This window comes from Monodon monoceros, unplaced genomic scaffold (genome assembly GCF_005190385.1).
Source record: "Monodon monoceros isolate NGI ecotype Baffin Bay Population unplaced genomic scaffold, NGI_Narwhal_1 Super_Scaffold_5, whole genome shotgun sequence".
NCBI classification, from domain to species: Eukaryota; Metazoa; Chordata; class Mammalia; order Artiodactyla; family Monodontidae; genus Monodon; species Monodon monoceros.
In genome coordinates this window covers 90179376-90194774 of record NW_021703782.1, presented here as the reverse complement: position 1 = coordinate 90194774, position 15399 = coordinate 90179376, and the positions used below count along the sequence as shown (strand labels likewise).

Sequence of the window (15399 nt, the reverse complement as noted above, 5' to 3'; positions counted from 1 at the left end):
GAATTTATTCTTCCAACTTTCCCATTTCTTCTCTTTCCTGTTTTTACCTAGACTGCAAGACTACTAAGTCGCCTGGTAATAAAACTATGTAGACAAGTAAAACATGACATAACATCTGCAGTTTTAATGAAACAAGATAAATCTTGAAAATGTGTGCAGAGTGATGTTACCACCAGGCATCTGAAGTTGTTGAGTGAGTTAAGTTTTACATGAATGTCAGCTTCCTTTTCCTTAATCGTTCAAAAGACAACAAATAAAAAGGCTTGGCCTGTCACTTTGGGGAGTAGAAAACTGGGTTGAAGCCTATGGAAAGTGATGAAGATTTAGGATTTTCTCATTATTTTCTTCTATTTCTTTCTCCCCTCTCCCCCCACCTCTGCCCATGTCAGTGGTTTGTTTTATAGCGAAACATGGTTAAATTTCTTTTACCAACAAGCTTAAGTAGCACATCTCCCTGGATGTAGTGTTATACGGGTTCAGAGAAAATCTGAGAAGAAAAAATTCAAAAATCCAATAAAATGAAATAATAATATGAACTAAAAATAACTCACCCCTCACTGTTTCCTTAACGCTCAATGTCTGCACTATCTATGAATATATAATGCCGAGAAAAACCATAAATAACCAAATTTTTTACTTAGAATGACCTTATAAATCTTGTATATTTATAAACTAGTCATATAAAGCCCAAGACAAAACATTTAGGTAATTACAGAGTGACGTCCAGAACACAGGAATCCCCAAAATCATCCTCAGGTTCTTATAACTCAATACTATTACTTCAGTCTAGGTGAATTTTATAGAGTTTTAGCCAAAATTTATCTGAAGAGAAACTATAACAGTGCTAAAAATCCTGAAAGGGTATCCATTTTCTATGCATTAGTGAGGGGCAGTTACTGTGCAGAAAAGTTTCTAACCTAAAAATAACTGATCTTCGGGGGCTTCCCTGGTGGCGCAGCGGTTGAGAATCTGCCTGCCAATGCAGGGGACACGGGTTCGAGCCCTGGTCTGGGAAGATCCCACATGCCGTGGGGCAACTGGGCCCGTGAGCCACAACTACTGAGCCTGCGCGTCTGGAGCTTGTGCTCCGCAACAAGAGAGGCCACGACAGTGAGAGGCCCGCGCACCGCGATGAAGAGCGGCCCCCGCTTGCCACAGCTAGAGAAAGCGCTCGCACAGAAACGAAGACCCAACACAGCCAAAAATAAATAAAATTTAAAAATAAAAAATAAAGAAAAGAAAAATAACTAATCTTCAATGAAAGAAAACCGGAAGGAGGGGTTACAGAGGACCTGTCCCCAAGAGCAATGGAAGAAAGTTAACTGAGCCATGAACCGTCAAAGACATCAAAAGAATGATCACGTCCTGAAGGGCCATGGGGGGAGGGCGGGCACTCAAGTAAGAAGCTTTCCAAAGTCAGAGATCACCTGTAAAATTTAAGAAAACGCAGAGCCATTTTGGTCTTCCCCGTTTCCTTGAAAAAAGAAAACAGACATTTGGGACCTCACTATAATATCCATAAAAATTCTGCTGCATCCCCTATTATGATGTGAACAGTTACTATTTACTGAGCATCTATCAGGCTCTTTATATTTTAGGTTAAACTATACAACATTCCCAATACTTGACCATCTTAATCTATAAACACGGTGATTTCAGATGGATTCTACCTAATTCATTGCCTCTAATTTCTAATTCTAACTTTGCAAGATGGGAATTATTATTCCCATTTGCAGATGAAGAAATAGATATAAGTAAGAAGCGTCACGTGCCCCGAGGACATACAAGTACCAGGAAGCACCAAGTTCTCACCCCAAGTCTCACAGACCCCAAAGCCAAGGGTCAGGAGTCTTTCTTTCAAGAGTACAGCTCAGGGCTTCCCTGGTGGCACAGTGGTTGAGAGTCCACCTGCCGATGCAGGGGACACGGGTTCGTGCCCCGGTCCGGGAAGATCCCACATGCCGCGGAGCGGCTGGGCCCGTGAGCCATGGCCGCTGAGCCTGCGCTCCACAATGGGAGAGGCCACAGCAGTGAGAGGCCCGCGTATCGCAAAAAAAAAAAAAAAAAAAAAAACAGTACAGCTCAGAGTCATCTGGGGTAGTTCAGGCAGCTAAAGGTGTATTTAGTGGAATACAGAGCTTTAATAACCACAGGTAGTCTATAAAGTTTTTGAAGTATATTTTATACCACTTGCCAGCTTATGTATCACCTTGACCAAATAATGGCACTTGTCTTAGTCTTCTGATAGGTAAAAATGAGAGGACTGAACTAGAGGATTGATTAGCTCCTTTTTCATTTCTTTGAATTTGAATAATAATCACAAATATAATACATTTTTAGTTTTTTTAAAAATGATTTAAAAAAAAAATTATCATCACTCTTTGGAAGCTACCCAACCAATACAGGAAAGTTTAAAGTACAAGGAGAAAGTCCTTCTAGACTTTCCTTTCTCCTCTAACTTTGGTGGTCTGTATCCACCTGGAATTTTACCAGGTCTAAGGGTGGGACTCTAAGCCATTCCCTTAGCCTCTCTGAGACTCAGTTTCTTGGTGTGCAATATGGGATAGGGTGAAGTCAGCTCAGCCTCCTTTCAGGAGAAGATGAATGTATTAGCGTCGATGAAAGGGTTTCCACAATGGGTTGTGTTGCAAGGTTTGAATAAGGCTTTGCTGGGAGTCATGATCACATGCTTCCCTCCCTGGAATTTGCCAGGATACCCACCACGGGGGAATGCCTGCCAACCCTCTTCCTCCCCAGGGTCTCCCCATTCGTGACCAAGCAGCGTCCCTCAGTGAGTCAGGACAATAAAGGTTGGGCATCCCTGAGCTAATCAGATAACATTAGGAAAATGGAAATAGCCACCAGATATGATTCAACCAGAATAAAAATACTTATAAGACCATCTCTGAATCATGTTCCCATCACTCCTGATAAATCAGACCAGGCGGAAACCAGTGAGTGTGAGGGGCCTCTGGGAGTCACTTAACTGCAGTTCTAGCTCTGCCTCACTTGTCTCCCCAAAGACACAGGTTCTGGAAAGCCGATGGACTATCTGGAAGCTGTCATTTCCTCAGTGCCTCCCAGTCATCCTATGGCTTTTGAGTTAAGTCAGTAAGAAAACTCACACGTGTCATTTAATTTTGGAGCCGACAGAGACCCACCCACAGGATCATCTGGTAACTTAAGACCCAAGAACATACTTGATGAAAACAGGTGAAGATTCTGTGCCAGGGATACTGAAGGGTTGAAATCGACCATGTTAATGAGCCACAAGAAAGATAAGCAGTGGAGAGTGCCATACAGAGTGAAGTAAGTCAGAAAGAGAAATGCAAATATTGTATAATAATGCATATATGTGGAATCTAGAAAAATGGTATAGATGATCTTACTTGCAAAGCAGAAATGAAGACACAGATGTAGAGAACAAATATATGGATACCAAGGGGGAGAGGGGTAGGGTGGGAGGAATGGACAACTGATGGGAACATGCTGGGAATATAGAACAGGGAGCTCTACCTAATGCACTGTTGTAACCTAAACGGGAAGGAAGTCCAAAAGGGAAGAGATATCTGTATGTGTGTGGCTGATTCATTTTGCTGTGCAGTGGAGGCTAACACAACATTGTAAAGCAACCATACTCCAATAAAAATTAATAAATAAATTTAAAAAAAGAAAAGAAAGATAGGCAGTGGACTTAACATACTAAAAATGCACCTGTCTCACAATCAAGGGATATTTTTCTTCTGTTCCTGGGACAAACAAATGTTTTAAAGTCAACTAAGAGGCAAACACAAATAATAATTAATATCCGTAGTTTTCAAAACACTTTTACATGGCAACTTACTTGATCCTGAATGGTCGAGGAAGGGAAATTTACATTTATTAAAAATATATTATTGAGGGCTTCCCTGGTGATGCAGTGGTTAAGAATCCACCCGCAATGCAGGGGACACGGGTTCGAGCCCTGGTCCGGGAAGATCCCACATGCCGCGGAGCAACTAAGCCCATGCGCCACAACTACTAAGCCTGCGTTCTAGAGCCCGCAAGCCACAGCTACTGAGCCTACGTGCCACAACTACTGAAGCCCACGCGCCTAGAGCCCGTGCTCCACAACAAGAGAAGCCACCACAATGAGAAGCCCGCACACCGCAATGAAGCCCCCGCTGGCTGCAACTAGAAAAAGCCCGTGTGCAGCAACGAAGACCCAATGCAGCCAAAAATAAATAAATTAATTATTATTATTATTTATTTATTTTTTAAAATATATATATTATTGAAAATACACCAGCCACTCTGGATCGGTTACTGCACAGCAACAACTAATCATAGGTATTATTAGCCCATTTTGCAGTTTACAAAACCAAGGCTTTGGGAGGTAGAATAACTTGATCAAGTCGTTCTGGACTCCCCAATTCTACAGGATTCTTTCCCTACAACCTAGCCCTTTGATTTGATGAGTCTGTGGATTACTTGATGGCTTTCGAAAATATAACATTTTGCAAATTAGGTAGAGCTGACCCTGAAAAATGTCAACTTCCTTCCTACATTATGCTCTTGCTTCCGTACTGTAAGATCCCTCCTTGGTGGGCAGTTCTACACTCTGCCAACCACGGGCTAATTATTTCTGGTACCCAGAAGTGAGAAAACCAAGAGAGGAGTTACTCTCCATCACTGGAGAGCTCCCCAGACCCACCACTGGAGCAGATGGAGTGGGGGGTTCCCATATCACTTCACTATTAGTGTCAAGTGAGACTAAACCCATAACATCCCTCAGTAACTTAACTGCACCACCACCTAAAACCCTTATTTTCACGCTACTCAGCTGCCCTCTTTAAAGGGGGCTGGACCGAAGTCTGATCAGGAAAACAGGAAAAGAACAAAAAGAGTCAAGTGAAGTCTGCGGGAGACTTTGTCCTATTTAACCAACCCGTCATGAAAGTTTATTTGAGTAAAATGTACAACCCCAAAGGATTACACACATTCCATGAAATACCATCTGCCCCAAGTTCTGCTGATACTCAAAACTGTGGTATTACAGGAAAAAAAAAGAAAAAAGTTTGGAACATAAATATGAATCTAAACCCAATCTGGGAAACTCTCACTTGCTAAATCCTCCCTTGCTAAAAGCCGCAGAAGTATTTCAACCACCGCTACCTTATCATTCTCCAGAGATTTTGGCAAAAAGAAAAGTCTCCAAATTTAAATAGAGAAAAGAAATCTCCAAGTTTGGTTTTCACTTTTGATGACAAATAGACAAATATATTTAAAGGCACCACAGCATTCCTTTACCCACCCCAGCAGACTGAGTAATCGGCACCATAAATACTTGATCAGAAAAGCTGATAGAAAGATACCACCAGAATAATAGGGAAGGTGTAAAAAGAACTCCAAGAGGAGTGGAAGAAGCCTGGGCACCTTGAGTTAATCTAAGCAAAGCTCCCTAATCTACAAACTAAAGGACAAACCATTCAGCTTTCACCAGCATTTGGGGGGAAACCTTCGTTAATGCTAGTAAAAAATACAAAGCGGTATGGCAAAGAAAGTTGAGAACTTGATATTTTTTCTCTCTCACAATATTAGCTTACAGCTTAGCAACAGCTAGGGTGGAGGAGGAGGTTCCTGTGTTTGCACCCGCTCCTCTCAAATGCCTTTATTATTTTTTTTATTTTTATTTTTTTAGAAAGAAACCTACTGTTGGGGCAAGGGAGACTCAGACTTTTTTTCTCCTGGGTAATAATGGATTCAATTGCCTTGAAGTCGGTGGACTCCTGGGTTGGAAATACCAAGCAGACAAACAGGAATAGAATAAAGTAATGCACCAGCCAGATGATGTGCCTTAGACCTACATTCTAGAATGCCTTAGGGCACCCTTGAAGAGAAAAATATTTCATTCAGCAAAACTATCAATTTAATTTTGTAAAGTTTTCTTAAGCATTACTAGAAAAAATGAGAGCATTTCCATCTTTGAGATTAAAATAATCTAAATATGAAATTTTTAATTGAGAGAACAGCCACTTAGGCAACGTTATCAGACCTATGTTACCAAGAGATGGAACCCGGCCTCCCCCTCTCTCTAAGGGGCCCAGAGTTAGGGAAAGCTAACTCCCTCACCAGTTAGATAAAGGTTATCTACTAACGGTCATTCCCTTCCTCATTTTATATCCTCCCATGGATAGGAAAGCCAGGCCATATTCACTTTTATTATCAATTATCTGATAAAAACAGCTTATTCTTACTGAATAATCTGAGAATCTCCAAAATCGATTACCATGCAAATTACCATAATCTTAAAGGGAGATGAAGAGGAAAGAAAGAATAGGAACCACAAATATTTGCGAAATTGTGGCAAATGCAGACACCAATGTTTACAGTCAGATTAAGAGAACAAGAACAATATATTAAAAAGAACTGACTGGCATTTAGTGGCTAATAGGTTGCTTCCTCTATATGTTAGTCTTGAATGCTAACCACATGCCAGGCTCTCTGTTAAACTCTTTATCAATGTTTTCTCATTTAAACCTCTCAACAACTCTATGGGGAAAGTACTATTACCCCCATTCTACAGACTGAAGGAAACTGAAGCTTAGAAAGATTCAATAATTCCCCCAAAGTGACATGGATACTAAAGACAAAGCCAGGATTGGGGCTTGGGCTACCTACCTCTGGAATCCACACTATAGAGTGTACTCTCTCTAAGCCATGCATTTTGCAAATCCACATCCTCTTGTGACATGTCCTGACAGATGTCTCAACATACGATGATTTACTGTGATTTAGTTTTTCCTGTATTAGTACTTTGGCACTTGCTAGAGAAGTGAACTCCTTGAAAGTAGGGACTGGGGAATTCTTTTGATCTCCGGAGGACTTCACAGATGGCTCATGCCTCTCAACAACAAGGGTGGGACAAATGGTGGAAGCAGCCCAAGTGTCCATCGATGGATGATGGATAAACAAAATATGGTATAGACATACTCTGGAATATAATTCACCAATATTAAAAAGGATGGAAACTCTAACAGCTGCTAAAACATGGGGGAACCTTGAGGACATTACGCCAGTCACAAAAGGAGAGATACTATGTAATTCCACTTAGATGAGTTACCTAGAGTAGCCAAACTAACAGAGACCAGAAGTAGACGGTGGTTACCAGGGGCTAGAAGGGGAGAGGGGAAGGGGGAGTTGGTATTTAGTGGGTAAATCGTTTCAATTTTACAAGATGAAAAGTTTCATGGACGGATGCATGGTGATGGTAGCACCACAATGTGAATGTACTTAACGTGACTGAAAATGGTCCAGATGGTCAATTTTATGTTATGTGTATTTTACCACAATTAAAATGACAAACAAGCAAGGGGAAGAACTAGCAGTGCCATCACAGAATTGCCCCAGCATGCTTCTCAGGGCCGGCAGGCAGAAGGGACCCCGCTGTCATGGGTGTCGGGGAGCTGGCCCTCTGCCTGGAAGTCACCCTGCTGGGGTGACACCAAAGCCCACAGAGGGGAAGAGCCATCCAGGGCTGCCCCCACTGTGTTTCCACAGCCTCGCAACCCCCAGGTCACTCTCATGCCCTTTCTGACAGCCGGGGAAGCATGAGAAGACAGCAAACTCTAAGAAAGTGTGTCTTTGAGACCTCGACAGGCACCTCTTCCTGTTTCAGAGCTTGGGCCCCTGCAGGGCCCAGATATGCAGTGCCCTGGATGCTGGAAGACAAGTCCAGGCATCCATCATTTCCCTTATCATGGAGCTACAGTGGGGGAAAAAAAAAAGCGAGGAGAGGTAGTTTCCACCTTGGAAATATGACAAACCAGAATTAATTTGCAAAGGAAACAATATTGAGAAATGTGACAACTCGGGATTCCTTTGATGACAGAGGTGTGGTAATTATGGAGCTGCCCTCATCCCAGGGCCAGAGAGCAGCCTAGACAGTAGGAAAACACAGCTCAACACATGTTCGTTCTCCTCTTCGAATCAGTCCTGTGGGCTCCAAAGAGGGTACCATGAACCACACAGGCCCATCTTGCTGAGTGTTCTTCAAGGGAATGGACCAGCTGGACCTCAAACACTTTCTGAGGCCACTTTACCATCGGGTGTTCGGGGCCCACTGTCTTCAAGACCAAGGATGGGCTCAGAGGTCAGACAAGACCAGCGCTTCCCTTGAAAGAAGTGAACACACCCACCACTGGAGGATTCAAATCTACTGCTCTCCTTTAGCTTTCAAAAGATAGTTTTTCATGAACTTTTTTTTTTTTTTGATGGTGATGTTTATTTTCTATTTCTGTCATTTGGATTTATCTTTTGACTGTTTTTAGTAAAAGTCAAAATTGGTACCAATGAAATAAAATTTCTGTGTGGATGACTATGCTTTATCGTGGTAAAATATACAAACATAAAATTCAGCATTTTAACCATTTTCAAGTGTACAGTTCAGGGGCATTAAGTATACTCACATTGTTCTGCTACCATCACCACCACCCATCCAGAGAACTCTTTTCATTTTGCAAAACTGAAACTGTACCCATTTAACACTAACTCCCCATTCCTCCCTCCCCCCAGCCCCTGGCAACCACCACTCTAGTCCATGAATATTTCTGAGATCTTAATGAATGTCTTCTCCTTTTACGTTCTCTCCTCCTTCCTCCCCCTTAGGCAGGCAGGCAGCCAGCAGGATGCTTGCTTTGGAGATCTGGTGTCAAGGTTCTTCCTAGCTTTTGTAAAAATCTAAGCTATAGACAAGATTATGCAAGGCATTCTAGAAAGCACCCTTCCATCCTCTACCTCTGGGTGTTTTGCTCTGTTCCCTGGAAGCTCCCAGTAGAGCTGGCAAGACTTCAGAGAGGAAAGGCTCCAGGCTCCAGGTTCCCAGATTTGCCAAGGATTCCCGGGCTCTACCCCATGCCTGTGTGGAACAGCCGAGAGCCCCAAACTTGCCCACGTGGACAGAAACAGTCAAAGCAATATAGACACGTGACTGGAAATCACAACTAAAACCGGTGTCGGGAGGTGTCTAGATGGCCCTTTTCCTAAAACCTTAGACCTTGGATACAATCATAAGGTGGGCGTTTTCCCAAGATAACTGAGGTTAAATTTTCTATTAGCCGGACAGACTGAAGGCTTGGAGACAAAATTAAGTTAATTTACATAAGTTATAAAATGCTGTTTTTTTCAAGCCTTTGCTTGTGGACTGAGATCCATACCCTCAACTGCAGTAGGAGACGGCAAGTTTAGTTTGTCTTAAGTACAAAGAAGGCAGAATAAGTTTGGTAAAGATTAAGAGACTGTATAAAAGCCAGACTACAAGGATTCAAATTCTGACTGTGCTACTAGATACATGCCCTTGTCTTAAACCACTGTGCTCACTTTCTTCATCTGTAACAAAAATTTCTAATACTGGTATCTTCCCAACAGGAGGACGTTACGAGGGTTAAAGATGGCACTATAGGGCTTCCCTGGTGGCGCAGTGGTTGAGAGTCCGCCTGCCGATGCAGGGGACACGGGTTCGTGCCCCGGTCCGGGAAGATCCCACATGCCGGGGAGCGGCTGGGCCCGTGAGCCATGGCCGCTGAGCCTGCACGTCCGGAGCCTGTGCTCCGCAACGGGAGAGGCCACAACAGTGAGTGGCCTGCGTACCGCAAAAAAAAAAAAAAAAGAAAGAAAGAAAGATGGTGATTCATATGTGGCACTTGGAAGAGGGTCTGATTTTCAATGAAGATTCATTATCAGAAGCATCTTAAATCCCCTTTAATCTCCCAGTATCTGCACTTATGGAAGATTCAACTCACTGAAGAAATATGAAAATCTGAGCTTTTTCAAAGTTACGCTCTTTTGAAAGAAGCTTCATCCCAATTTGTGTATGAAAATGGGCCCATGTTAAAGGTTCAAGGTTTTATTCAATTGTACACATATTGAATTATGTTTTCCTCTGTTCATGTAAACTCTGTCCTTGGTTTGGACCCATTCTTCATAAAGCCCCAGTAATTGTTACTCTGTATGTGTCCAAGGATTTGCAGTAGTCAATTGTGTAATGATTCTTACTAGCATTCTTCCAGGACAATTTTGAAAGGCATAATTTGTGGCCCAAAGAATTTAGTGGATCTTTCAAAAGATGGCATACATTATCAAGCCCAAGAGGACCCTTGAGGCGTTCATGAGATGTGACAACACACTTAGAGGGTGTGGGCTGAAGACAGGAGGGGTACCTCGGGGGACAAAGTCCTCTAAGGTTTTCTTCCTCTCATTTATTTATTTATTTATTTATTTTGGCCGCAATGCACAGCATGTGGGATCTTAGTTCCCCCACCAGGGATTGAACCTGCGCCCCCTGCAGTGGGAGTGCAGAGTTTTAACCACTGGACCACCAGGAAAGTCCTCTTCCTCTCATTTATACACCTTTAGGACTCATATTAAAGACAAAATTGTTTCTAATACTGATTTCCCAATTATTTTCTCAAAACAATTACTAGGAATCAGTTACCAGATGTCAAATCTCCCCCTTTTTGTGACATAACCAATAACCCTCCATAGCAATTGATCTCCTGTTCTCTGATTTCCACTATTCCCCAGAACTCCCCATTTCCCAATTTAAATCCCTCTGGAGTAGATCAGCTGGTCTGCTGGAAAAACACAGGCTTCCCAGTGCTGGGAAGATTCATTCCACTCTGGCCAGAAGCCCAGCACTCCAGCTTCATTTGCCCCGGCCTCTGGTTCCAAATGCTGGAGCTGGACGTTCTGTGTAGCCTGCTGTCACTCCCCAAGGCGTCCCCTTTCATTTGCAAAGGATCACGAGAGTTATGAAAAGAAGGTACACAGAAGTTGCTTAGAGATTTTCTTCTCCTTGGGATGCCTCGGTGATAAATCTAAAACTTGTTGAGAACAATCTACTTCAATGACAATGTTCATTTAAAAGTATAGGAAAATGATCGTTATAATATCGACAGTGAAAGAAAGCTGGAAAACACACTAGAACCAAGAAAGAATTCTGTTTTCCAACTCTAGAGCTCGAGAAAAAGCAAGTTTTAATCAGAGTAGAACAAGAAAGTAGGTAGAGGTGTTTGTAGCCATTCTGAAGGAGATAAATGCCAAGCGTTCTTTATCGGATAGAATTTCAGTTCAAAACTTTCCCCTCCCTTAATATACACTGGGCATCCTGGTTTCACTTCCCAGTCGTGATTCAGGTTGATTTTCAGCTCACAAACGGAAGACAGAGAGAAAAGGAGGGAGGGAGGCAGAGGGGATGGAGGGGAGAGAGTTCCAGACGTTCTGGGCCAGAACCTAGAGAGAGAAGGGGCAGGGAGAGAGGAGAGGAGAGGTGTTTGTCAGTGGAGGTGCTGGAATTAGAGGAGCTGAGTGAGAAAAGGGGGAGATGAGTAGATCCCAGGGGCAGGCAGGGAGGCAAGGTGGTAGGAAAGAGGCTTTGCTTCCCTTCACCAGTCTTGCGTTTATTCCCTTTCCTCCCCCTGCCTCCAGGTATCACAGCTGACCCAACACAGCTTGCTTGGAGGCTGAGAAATAGAACAGAGGCCTGGGCAAGTTTGGGGGGTAAAACAAACAAAAGGTACTGTTGCCAGGCAGGACTGGAGGGGGCGGAGTGACCCCCAGTGGGGGGCACTCCGTACACACTCAGAAACATTTCTGCAACATCCTGGGTACCAGAGCCAGACACTCTCATAACCCTAACGGATATCTATCATGCTGCAATTTCAGCTCTTTTACTCTTTCCAAGTCCCAGTAAAGAGAATCACATTTGCATAGCAAAATGCAAATCAGTATCATCTAAGTTACACTTGCTAGAGAGTTGCAGGCATCGGAAGCTATGGAAGCATATCTACAGGATGGGAATTCCAGATATGGACGACTAGATCTGGGTTTCTCAGCATCAGCACTGTGGACATTCAGGGCAAGATAATTCGTTGTTGCGAGGGGAGGGGGGCATCCTGTGCATTTTAAGATGCTTAGCTGCATCCTGCTAGATTCTATTCATAGTTGCACCCATCCCCACTCCCAGATAGACCAATCCCTCAAGTCAGTCTGCTGATCGCAGTCCTGAGGTTTGGCTAGTTTTCTCGGTGGTATCTGCCAGACCTTCGCCCTCCAAGTCCGGGGTAGTAGAGCTTCTCACACCATACTGTGCATACAAGTCCCTAGGGATTTTGTTACAAATGCAGATTCCAACTCCGCAGGTCTGGAATGGGGCTCAGGATTCTCTAGTTTCAACAAAGCCCCTGGGTAATGGTGATGCTAATGCCGCAGGTCCTCAGACCACACTCTGAGCACCAGGGCCCTTTAGCACTGGTTTAGTAACAAGAAGGAAAACTGCTTAAGAAAACTGGCTGGCGTCTGCACAGCTTGGCTGGTTACCTGATAACCTCCCAGTGCCTCAGCATCCTCATTTGAAAAATGGTGGTGATTGCTAGCATTAGGTAAGACATTGAAGATAAAGCAACCAGTTTGGTGTCTGGCGCTCAGAAAATGTTAATTCCCTCCCCTTTTCCTCTTAGCTCCTCCCAGCACCAAGCCTAGAAACCTCAAGGTCAAGCCATCCCTGGGGATTACAGGGAAGTCCCTAGAAGAAAAAACTCAATTCCATTCTGAGTGGTGGTTGGAGAAGGAGGGATTTCTTCCTTTCCTTTCTTCTAGTTTATACTCTCTCTGTTGCTTACACCATAACATCTGTCGTCCTCTGGAGGCTGTGAATTGTTTTGGTAATGAAGCATACGATGAAAAGAATATTTTTAAACAATGTACACATTGTGATTTCATGCAAAAGCAATGCCTCCCACTCTCTGGGTCCACCTCCATGCTGCATTTAACACTGATTTCAACTTTTCTCAAAAGGAAAAATGATCTCAAACAGGAATAATCGCAAGTGCTGTGGGTTGGATCTCAATTTCCAGAACAGTTTCTTCATATTCCTCCCCAAATGAATGAACTCTACTCATCTGGAATTGTGTACGGGGAGAATCCTTGCTATCCTTTGCGAGGATAAAATGTTCTAATGCAAAAATACTAATTTGCCAGGCTAAATACAGCCTTGGGATCACACAGCACATGACACATAGACCCTGATTCTAACATACATACAGAGAGATCTTTTGAATTCAGGGTTGTGTAGTACTTGATTTTTCTAGAATATTAAGTAAGATGTATTCCTTTGGGAAAATCACTCTCTCACCATCCCCACCCACCCACGAAAAGTGCTCAACAATGGTGTCTTTCTCCATTTGTAGGCTGTATCAGAAAAAATGTATGTGAGGCATTGCTCCAAACAAAGTAAGTTTCTGCATGATTCCACTGTGCAAATGTCGTCATGAGAATAGAAGCCGAGACAGTCAGCTGCACTGGGAGAGGGGCAGCAAGCCGGCAGTTAATCGCCTACTGGAAAGTGTCGTTTGGCCTTCCTCCACCTACACCCAGGTGCGGGGCTCAGGCGGCCCTGGCAGAGCTCTGCATTTGAGGCTGCTCAGGCTGGGTGGGAAGAAAGGCATCTGAGGGTCGGGGCTTCCCCCAGAGCCTGCAGGGCTGATCTCTGCTGTGGGAAGCGCTAGCTCAGTCCAAGGCCCACAGGATCACCACAAACACCCTGGGAAAAGCCATGGTGATGGACAGGATGGCCGCCTAAGGAACCCCTCTCTCTTCACAGAACTTGCAGTGGTGTGGGTACCAGTTCCACACACACACTCTTCCTTCTAACCGACAAAACACAATAACCCTGGAAGGTCTGGCAAAATTCTCCTCTAAACACCTCACCAACCCAGGGCGCTCTAAGGCCTGTGGGGTAACGTCCAGTCCAGCACCCTTTGACAACCCAGGAAAAACTGCTCTAGCATCACTGTTTATCCTTGCTCTGCACAGTAACAATCCTTTTCAAGGCTTCCTCGCTAAAGCATATGCAGAGCAAGAAAAAACATCCTTATGTAGTTCGAAGAGAGGTTAATAGTTCTGGACCGCCACTGATATACACTGACTCGATTGCTCGCCAATCATACATAGCAGATAAGGACTCTGGGTGCTCCACAGGGCAGAACGTGCAGGTAGAATTCACAGACCTGTTGACAGAGCACCAGGATTGCCATCATCACCTGGTCTTGGCATCACCAGCAAAACCAGTTTAAAAGGCAGTATCCAGGCTCCTCCCACACGGGTGATGCTGACAGTCTGTACCATATGGACACTCTATGGACACTGGGGTGATGCATCACATGTCCAGATATGCTGCTCAAGTGAACAGGCAAATTCCCAGGAAACTGGGTCTTCATGCAGGGCTGAGGCCCTTAAACAGAGTACATATACACTGGAGAGTCACCGGCCCTGAGCTGGACAGTTTCCCATGCGGAGACGTTCTGAGGGGGACTTCCCTCCAGCAGACAGTGATTAAAAATAAAACTTCACAGGGGCATCACAAACTGGGTTAGGTGGTACAGTGTTCTGCTTTTTCAGTCACGCTGTTTGTGAATCCCCAACTGCTTTTCCTAACCGACTCACTTCCTTAAACGCACAGGCTCATCCTAACACAGGCGTGGCACCATGAAATTGGTGGCGAGGTTTGGACCAAGGGTGGAGGTTACCTTTTATATGCGTTTGTTAAGAAGAATGATTTGTAGCACTTAAGAATTAACTCAAAATAATGTTTCTGGTGTGCCCACCTCATCTGGCTGCTACATAAGTCATCCACCCAAGAAGCCAACTCTACTGCCAATCTGTGAGAAGTTCAGTGATAAGACAGAAAGGACTGAATTCACTACGCTTCTCAGGCTCTTCTGAAAACCTTTTTTATTTTAACCCTCGTGGCAAATCTTTACTTAATACATTCATCCACGTTCCTGTCTTATGACAGAGTAAACTCATGAAAGCTGGCAAAGAAGCTTGCAGTAGTTCGTGAAGGGGAATCCCAGTGACCCCCATCCTACTGCCAGTCACTGAGTGAGCTTAAAGCCCAGGATTAGGGTCCTGAAAATTTGGGTCCATTTTCCCATTGAGAAGCAATTTCTGACCTACTCGAAACATCAGGAGAGAGCAAGTAAAGAAGACTGGAAGAAGCCTCGATACAACAGTGCAAGTGTTCAGGGGTAAAGGGGACGAGAAGGATGTCAGCCAGGTTCCCCAAGTCAAAAGGGGGCTGTGGGGTGGGCGTGGAGGTCAGGCCTGGAGAACCTCTGTGCCCAAAGCTTCTAGATCTGATCAGTGTAAAGCATGAACAACTGATGTGCTACACAACTGCTAGAATTTTTTAAAATTAACTTTAGGGCTCCCCTGGTGGCGCAGTGGTTGAGAGTCCGCCTGCCGATGTAGGGGACACGGGTTCGTGCCCCGGTCCGGGAAGATCCCACATGCCGCGGAGCAGCTGGGCCCAAGAGCCATGGCCGCTGAGCCTGCGCCTCTGGAGCCTGTGCTCCGCGACGGGAG

The 15399-nt window shown here is 44.2% G+C and overlaps 1 protein-coding gene across 10 annotated transcripts in view; it reads right to left on the bottom strand.

Annotated features, from left to right (window-relative positions):
- Positions 1-15399, bottom strand: part of LOC114884001 (A-kinase anchor protein 2) — a 495611-nt gene that overhangs the window by 91762 nt on the left and 388450 nt on the right. The window lies entirely within an intron of this gene.